The 9,620-nt window shown below is 36.6% G+C and overlaps 2 long non-coding RNA genes across 2 annotated transcripts; both read right to left on the reverse strand.

Moving 5' to 3' along the window:
• Positions 1-299: 299 nt before the first annotated feature.
• Positions 300-1,760, reverse strand: LOC145162777 (uncharacterized). The gene is made up of 3 exons (XR_013739323.1): positions 1,364-1,760; positions 1,188-1,272; positions 300-356 (listed from the first exon to the last, which is right to left on the reverse strand). It is a non-coding gene; the product is annotated as an uncharacterized LOC145162777 (long non-coding RNA).
• Positions 1,761-7,292: 5,532 nt separating this feature from the next.
• On the reverse strand, positions 7,293-8,445 carry LOC145162778 (uncharacterized). Its single transcript, XR_013739324.1, has 3 exons — positions 8,360-8,445; positions 8,184-8,268; positions 7,293-7,352 (listed from the first exon to the last, which is right to left on the reverse strand). It is a non-coding gene; the product is annotated as an uncharacterized LOC145162778 (long non-coding RNA).
• Positions 8,446-9,620: the final 1,175 nt, after the last annotated feature.

The raw sequence follows: 9,620 nt of genomic DNA on the forward strand, positions 1-9,620 counted from the left end.
ATCAATCACCTTAGCGTCCCAAGGCGGGGTGGTCAACCCAATAGCGCTATTATTGTCCATAACGTACCTCAAGAATATGGGCATAGTCATGGAGATTAGACTAAAAATGGTAATGCACTACAAGTACATGTAGCGTAAACAAACTATAGTTATACAATTAATGACTCACGTATAAATGTCCCAACAATGTCTCAATTGTGATAAAACAATAAAATGAAGTTGGAACATATTAGAACCACATGATACACCCCAAAAGTATTGAAAATTATAAAATATGGGGTAGATTACTCACATTAGTCCCAAAACGAAATGCGTGTGTCGTACGATAGACGGTTCGGGTCAAAATGGCGTAGAACCTAATATAATTAATAGTTTGATTTAGGAACTGCTAAACGAGAATAGAGTATTAATACAAATTATAGTTTGTTATGTAAATGTATCATAAACTATACCTATTATAGTTTATCACAACAAGGGTAGTAGTAGTGTTCATAAACTATAATTGTCATAGTTTACCAAATGTTTGTGTATAACGGATGTAAACTTTGTTTATAAAAATTAATTATTTACCATACTTGTGAAGGTAAAAATCCATTTGTTTTCTGATGTATGTCTAATTACCAAGACAAAATGACATATAATGTAATAATATATGATTACATAATGATATACACCTTGCTCAACGAGTTACAAGGCGTAAATGAAATTGATGGTATTTTTCTAGTAATAACGTTTCTGTTACTGTTCTTAGAAAATTTATAGAAATATCATCAAAGGTCTAAATCAAAAACCGCAAATTCTGAGAGTTTATAAAGTGTGTCTAGTTTGTTCATAAATTTTCTCATGATTTTTAGTGATCTCCAACTTGTGTGAAAATATTCATATTCACAGACTGGTCCGGTTTTGTTTCTGAAATGATAGACAGTTTTGTAAAAATCACCATAAATCGTAGAAAAATCATATGGTGATGTGCAAGTAGTCATTTTAAAGGTATGAACCTGAACTATATGCTTCTGAAACAGTTTTGAAAACTAAAATGTTTAAGTTGACCAAAACAGTCCGTGAATGGAGTTAAACGTTTCTGTTGAAGACTGTTAAATGAGTTTAGTTGTGTTTTTGGTGTTTTAACTTGTATTCCCCCCCTTAAAACTTAATAAAAACATGAAAATATAGGGTTATGAACTCACCTTATGTGTTATTAGAGGATGGATGTTGGAGAAGAGAAGTGTTCAACCCAAGAACACTTAGAAGATGCCTTGACGAATCGAGAACCTAACATGAAGGTGAGGATGTTTGTGTAAGATTCTTATGATTTTGAGTAGAAGGATGTGTAATAATCATAAGAAGAATGAATTATACTTACCAAGAGTGGAAGAAAGCTTGATAATCAGCCTTGGAAGTCTTGGAACTGAGAGAGAATGGTGAGAGAATTTGGAGTGTGATCCTTGGAGGAAAATGAGAGAATGAAAGAAGTATGAAGAGAGGGGATGGGTTTTTATACTTAGACAAGGAGTGGGGCTGGTCATGTAGTGGGTATGAGTTGGTCATGTAGTGGGTAAGAGCTGGTCATGTAGTGGGAAAGAGTTGGCCATGTAGTGGGTGTGAGTGGTGGCATGTGACATAAAGTAAAGTAAAGTCATCTTTCCACCTCAAGCACCTCCCCCACTAATTATTGGTATGAATGGCCCTAAAAACGTGGGGATTACTGAAATATAGAGTTCTAACTGTAAAAATAAAGTTTTTGGTGAAAATCCCGCGTTAAAATGATGAAAAACGGGCCTAAAACAAAGTCGTAGTCGAAAAACCGGAAAAATTATGACACGCAAAAATGCATGTCGTCTTCTTTTATGACAGGGGCTTCCTTGATACTCATTGCGTGTCATCAACACGCGCGTCGTAAGGTTACGACAGACAATGTGTGTCGTCTTCCTTTATGACAGGGACTTCGGTCCTGAAGCTTCAGTTTTGGGTCCTTAAGCCTATTTTACCCGTTTTTACCCCGTTTCAAGTGGTTTTTGACCCAGTTAAGGGTCGGGATGGCCCGAATGATTACAAAAATTTAAAGGAACTTTTGAGAGAGATTTGGGAGAGATTCGGGAGAGATTTGGGAGAGATTTTAATAGAGAGAGGTTGAGTGAAAGAGATTGTGAGAGGTTTCGTTTGTGATCTTTTTGAGTGTCCGGCTTCGCAACGAAAGGTCCATAAACCCCGTTAAGCCATGATTTAGTGTCTTACACAATCCCGATGATTGTGCAATAGTGTTTTATCGCTTTGGTTCGTTGTTTAGCACTGTTAAGGCTAAGGAAAATCAAACACATGAATTTTTCAAATGATGTTTTCTCATTGAAATAGCGAATTGTATAATGTAAACCCTAACATACAAGGGTTAATGGAGTTGACCGGTTTGACTTGTTGACTTTGTTTGACTTTGACTTGACCGAAATTTGACGGTTGTCACATCATCCCCCCGTTAGAGGGAATTTCGTCCCGTAATTTGCATTTTGACTGGGACTTCAAGAGTTTGGAAAAAGATGTGGAAAACTTCTCATAGTACAAGAAATTGATTATGGTGAGGAACAACCCGCCTGATGTCACATGACGACCTTGGAAATTTCTTATTGTAACTTGAGCTGAGTCAATTTAAAAGGAGTTTATTGTTTTAGGATGATAGAGTATTCTATGTGTGCTTTTATACTCCCTGTTTTATCCTTGGTATTACCACTATGAATATTTTATAGTTAGCGAGTTCCATCATTACGAATGTTTCAACAAATTTTGACGAAATTTGCATTATAAATCCTACCAGTTCTTTTATAGTCGCTTGGCGTAAACTAGTCGTATATCATTAAGATTGCAAGGGCATTCGTCGTCACCACAGGTTTAATCTATTACGATGACTTGTTGTCGCTATAGGTTTTTAACAAGAGCCAACGACATACTTATAGCGACACACAAGTCATAATTTGCATGTGTGAAGACTTGGAGTACTTTCTAATTGGTTCATGTGTGAAGACTTGGAGTACTTTCTAACTGGTTCATGTGTAAAGACTTGGAGTATTTTCTAATGAAAAGTGTGCTACTGGGGAAATTGGAAACTGATACGTAGCTTCAAAGTCAAGAATATGCAGTAGGCATGTGATGCATTAAATGCATGAGGCACACAAGTCATCATTTGCAGCAACAGATACGTATATGTGTGTGAATTGAAGAAGAAGGTTACGGCTCAAAGAATATATATATTCATTTTCTCTTCATTTGTTAGATACACAATAACCATAACATCATAGACTATATATATTCAATTTCGTTTGTAATTTTCACTAGTTTATATTCCGCGAGTGTTACCGAAATCATTTATCAATTTTTCAGAAGTGCTTAACTTGTTTTGTTGCATTCCCAACAATTTGCTATTAATTACTTCTCCCACTTCACTTATATAAATCATCACATTCTTACCGCGACTTTTAACTTCTCCCTCACAAATGGATCCACCTGCAGATCATCAAAACCCCATAGATGACCTCGATTGGTTTCAGTACTTTGATCATCAAGATCTTTTCAGGTATATACAAACGTCACTCATTACACCATCTTTCGCACAGAAAAGTGATTTTGTCGACATTGATCAAAACATGGTTTGGATTTGTAGGGATCAAAAAGAGTCTTTCATCGTGTTAGATTTGATTATCTTGAGTTTTTTTTTTGGATTTTTGCAGTGGTGACATGCTCGACCATCAAGATTACGAGTTGTCGGAAAAATTGCATGAAGTGCTCGATCAAAACGTTTCCACAGTACTTAACAAAGATCAAAACATCATTTCTAGAAATGAGTTTCACGATTTTGATCCCCTTGAAGACATAAGCTTATGAGATTGTTGGGAGGATGGTAATTTACCATTGGTTAGTTTCAGTGAAGACTGTAAATCTGGTGGTGAGGCTACATGTAGTTCTAGTGCTGCCACCACTGATCACGGTGGCCGGAAGATGGCAAAGAGATTGAGACCATTGGAGTTTGAACAGATAGAGAAGTACTTTGAGATGCCGATAATCATGGCAGCAAAGGAACTAGGGATAGGGTTAACAGTGTTGAAGAAAAGATGTAGAGAGCTAAACATAAACAGATGGCCTCATAGAAAACTTAAGAGCCTTCAATCCCTCATTCAAAATGCCAAGGTAAACTACGATAATAACCTTCTATACATTACTCATGCATGTATGCATGCACTTGGTAACCAAAGTAGTTTTGGTATTTTCTAAAATTTTAATTATTAGTTTCTTTATAACATAAACATAGGCCCTAGGCATATGCCACATCAAATCAATTGATTTACTATGATTTCCTGATTTATATTTATATAAACTTAACTCATTGTAAATTTTTTTTTTGAACTCACACGAAAAAATATATTACATCTACCTTTAAAAAAACTAGGAGTTGAGATTAAAGGAGGAGATAGAGACGTTAGAAGGGCACAAGAAGATGATGGAGAAATTGCCAGATATGGAATTGACAGAAGGAACAAAGAAGCTTAGGCAAACTTGCTTCAAAGCTATTTATTAGAAGAGAGGACTTAACAATCCTTAGTCCTTACCTTTTCTTTTAGCCATTTTGTTATAATTAGTGGATTTTAATCTACATTGTATGTGTTTTTCTCTTGATAGTTTGATACCCTTTTCAGTTTCATTGTGTTTATCTATTGATTTTTAATGCAGAAAATTTTGTATAATTTGGGTATTATAGTTTGTATTATGTATTTAACTATATTCTAGATTGCCGACACGACTACGCCGACGACTCTATACCAGAGGTCTTTATAAATAGACTTATGAATTTAGTAGGAATAATTTGATTATAATCTTGTGATTTGTTCCATGTCTGATCCACTCCTAAGATTCACTCGACATGCCCCCAGTTATGTGTAATTAAAATTTTATTAGACTGTTGATCCTAATGAGTCTACCCTAAGTCCACAACCAAACAAGGAACAAGAAGTAGAGCAATAGTCATAGATTCTGAGTCTATAATATCTTTAATTATGTATAACCTTGGCGTATGCACTCAGTTATCATAGGCCTACTAATAAAGGTCTTTAGTTTTCACATAAGTTGGTTATAGTATCACCAAATACTCCTATAATATTTTTAGGTGTTTAGATTCGATTCTTAAAGTATTCCCTGTAGGATGTAGTTAGGTTGTTAGATTTGTTGCCCATTATGACTATCCCCCAGTATATGCAAGTCACTCCTCGGACAGATATAGTTGATCAGGCTATATCCTTCCCAGACTTGATTCACATATACCAAGGCATACAGCCTCTCCCTTTGCCCGTTTTTCTAGGTTCCACCATGTGAGAGCATGACCTTGGAGGCACCCTGTAGCATGACGGACCATCAGGTCCTCAGGACACTCGCTATGGATGAAAGTACTCTCCATTTCTTCAATCCATGTGAGGAGTGCGGTGGCACCCTCGATGCCTTTGAAGTAAGGCGGATTGCAGTTACGAAAGTGCTTGAACGAGCAACGAGGAGTGGTTGCTGGAGCTTGTGGCTGAAGAGAATGAAGTTGGGTTGCAATTGTTGGGATGACGTTTGCTACCTCCTTGGCGATAAGGGCAGCTAGCCTTCGGTTGTTGCGAGCAGCGTATGGGGGTCGTAATGCTATCTACGAGAAACACGCATATGGACTTGTGAGTTATTTGTAAATTGATTATGGAAATAAAGTTTTTAGACATTGTTGGGTAAAATAATTGTAAAACACTTGTTGGGCCATGGTTAGGAGTGTTGCGCACCTTTTGGGCTTTCCATGGTTACTAAATGTGAAACATGTAGCACTTGCGTGGGCCCCCACAAAACTAAGTTTTCACATGTCTTTCCCACTTCTAGGCCCATTAGGGAACTTAATAGTCCAATGAGTTGGCCATTTTGGAGTGTATCCTTTTGGATACGTTTGATAAGGTCGGGTATTTTGATGGCTCAAAAGTAATGTGAATGACGCGCTTTGGCCTATAGGTTTGGGAACTCTCGCCTTTGGTCCCCAGGTAAGCAAACTGGTCCCTCAGTTGATTGGGATGTATACGAATGCTTGCCTAGTCAGGACTTTCGGGCTACCGGCACCTCCCCCTTCCAGTTACTACGCGTCCATTACTATGATCCTACCCAACTAGAGTGGATGACTTTGAATTTCCTATGAGCTCTAAGGAATATATATGTATATACATTTTTTTTAAACCACTTGAATATGTATGTGATTTTCAGAGAAAGAGGAGAATATTCACCAGTGTATGCACACATATAAGCGTCAGGAGTAATACGTATGCACTTAAGGGAGCAATTAACACACAAAGGTATTCCTAGGCTTTTCTAAGTGTGAATTGCATGCAGTTGTGTGTGCATTTTATAAACTAGCATACGAGAGGACCCTAGAGGCTATAGACTAAGTCAAGGCAATTAACCTAATTCCCTATAGTCAAGGGCTCTGATACCAATCTGTCACACCCCGATCCTTGTCGGAATCGATCAAGGCGTGATATATTGTTCAAAGTCTCATGACAACTATGTTATAATATGATTAGATTCAATTAAGTACTAAGTATGCAAACAAGATCCACAACATACAAATACAAATCCAAATACGAACAACATTTATTACATCAAATTTAAATAGTCTTGTGGATTTCTAAGGCACAACCTATTTTTCATCAACTTCATTCTTCAAATCTGCATCATGGGTAAAAACAGGTCAACTACGAGAGTTGGTGAGTAATCTAATTTTAGTAGAGAAAATTTGTGAAGTTGAAACATTTATAATTTGAAATTTGTTTTCTTTTGAAGTCGGCAAACAATTGTATTTGAGATAACGGTTTATAAATCCAAAATTTATTAACAAATGATAACAACAACAATAAGTCCTCACCCTATATATACATATGTATATATATATATATAAATATATATAGGATGGAGCATCTAATCATCAAACACACTCAACCACGTGCGATCAATCACCTTAGCGTCCCAAGGCGGGGTGGTCAACCCAATAGCGCTATTATTGTCCATAACGTACCTCAAGAATATGGGCATAGTCATGGAGATTAGACTAAAAATGGTAATGCACTACAAGTACATGTAGCGTAAACAAACTATAGTTATACAATTAATGACTCACGTATAAATGTCCCAACAATGTCTCAATTGTGATAAAACAATAAAATGAAGTTGGAACATATTAGAACCACATGATACACCCCAAAAGTATTGAAAATTATAAAATATGGGGTAGATTACTCACATTAGTCCCAAAACGAAATGCGTGTGTCGTACGATAGACGGTTCGGGTCAAAATGGCGTAGAACCTAATATAATTAATAGTTTGATTTAGGAACTGCTAAACGAGAATAGAGTATTAATACAAATTATAGTTTGTTATGTAAATGTATCATAAACTATACCTATTATAGTTTATCACAACAAGGGTAGTAGTAGTGTTCATAAACTATAATTGTCATAGTTTACCAAATGTTTGTGTATAACGGATGTAAACTTTGTTTATAAAAATTAATTATTTACCATACTTGTGAAGGTAAAAATCCATTTGTTTTCTGATGTATGTCTAATTACCAAGACAAAATGACATATAATGTAATAATATATGATTACATAATGATATACACCTTGCTCAACGAGTTACAAGGCGTAAATGAAATTGATGGTATTTTTCTAGTAATAACGTTTCTGTTACTGTTCTTAGAAAATTTATAGAAAAATCATCAAAGGTCTAAATCAAAAACCGCAAATTCTGAGAGTTTATAAAGTGTGTCTAGTTTGTTCATAAATTTTCTCATGATTTTTAGTGATCTCCAACTTGTGTGAAAATATTCATATTCACAGACTGGTCCGGTTTTGTTTCTGAAATGATAGACAGTTTTGTAAAAATCACCATAAATCGTAGAAAAATCATATGGTGATGTGCAAGTAGTCATTTTAAAGGTATGAACCTGAACTATATGCTTCTGAAACAGTTTTGAAAACTAAAATGTTTAAGTTGACCAAAACAGTCCGTGAATGGAGTTAAACGTTTCTGTTGAAGACTGTTAAATGAGTTTAGTTGTGTTTTTGGTGTTTTAACTTGTATTCCCCCCCTTAAAACTTAAGAAAAACATGAAAATATAGGGTTATGAACTCACCTTATGTGTTATTAGAGGATGGATGTTGGAGAAGAGAAGTGTTCAACCCAAGAACACTTAGAAGATGCCTTGACGAATCGAGAACCTAACATGAAGGTGACGATGTTTGTGTAAGATTCTTATGATTTTGAGTAGAAGGATGTGTAATAATCATAAGAAGAATGAATTATACTTACCAAGAGTGGAAGAAATCTTGATAATCAGCCTTGGAAGTCTTGGAACTGAGAGAGAATGGTGAGAGAATTTGGAGTGTGATCCTTGGAGGAAAATGAGAGAATGAAAGAAGTATGAAGAGAGGGGATGGGTTTTTATACTTAGACAAGGAGTGGGGCTGGTCATGTAGTGGGTATGAGTTGGTCATGTAGTGGGTAAGAGCTGGTCATGTAGTGGGAAAGAGTTGGCCATGTAGTGGGTGTGAGTGGTGACATGTGACATAAAGTAAAGTAAAGTCATCTTTCCACCTCAAGCACCTCCCCCACTAATTATTGGTATGAATGGCCCTAAAAACGTGGGGATTACTGAAATATAGAGTTCTAACTGTAAAAATAAAGTTTTTGGTGAAAATCCCGCGTTAAAATGATGAAAAACGGGCCTAAAACAAAGTCGTAGTCGAAAAACCGGAAAAATTATGACACGCAAAAATGCATGTCGTCTTCTTTTATGACAGGGGCTTCCTTGATACTCATTGCGTGTCATCAACACGCGCGTCGTAAGGTTACGACAGACAATGTGTGTCGTCTTCCTTTATGACAGGGACTTCGGTCCTGAAGCTTCAGTTTTGGGTCCTTAAGCCTATTTTACCCGTTTTTACCCCGTTTCAAGTGGTTTTTGACCCAGTTAAGGGTCGGGATGGCCCGAATGATTACAAAAATTTAAAGGAACTTTTGAGAGAGATTTGGGAGAGATTCGGGAGAGATTTGGGAGAGATTTTAATAGAGAGAGGTTGAGTGAAAGAGATTGTGAGAGGTTTCGTTTGTGATCTTTTTGAGTGCCCGGCTTCGCAACGAAAGGTCCATAAACCCCGTTAAGCCATGATTTAGTGTCTTACACAATCCCGATGATTGCGCAATAGTGTTTTATCGCTTTGGTTCGTTGTTTAGCACTGTTAAGGCTAAGGAAAATCAAACACATGAATTTTTCAAATGATGTTTTCTCATTGAAATAGCGAATTGTATAATGTAAACCCTAACATACAAGGGTTAATGGAGTTGACCGGTTTGACTTGTTGACTTTGTTTGACTTTGACTTGACCGAAATTTGACGGTTGTCACAACGGAGCTCGATCTGTCAAACCCTAGCCGACATCAATGGTGGCGCATAAACGCTAGTCGCCTCTCGTTTTTCCAGCGAGAGGGTAGTGAATCTGCATCCTCCCAAAGCTTCTACCTTTCCATTTAGATATTCACTCCAACAAGAGGCTAGATCCTTTAACGGTAC

Source organism: Lactuca virosa, chromosome 3, assembly GCF_052849685.1.
Source record: "Lactuca virosa cultivar CGN04683 chromosome 3, Lactuca_virosa_CGN04683_v6, whole genome shotgun sequence".
In the NCBI taxonomy this organism is placed as follows: domain Eukaryota; kingdom Viridiplantae; phylum Streptophyta; class Magnoliopsida; order Asterales; family Asteraceae; genus Lactuca; species Lactuca virosa.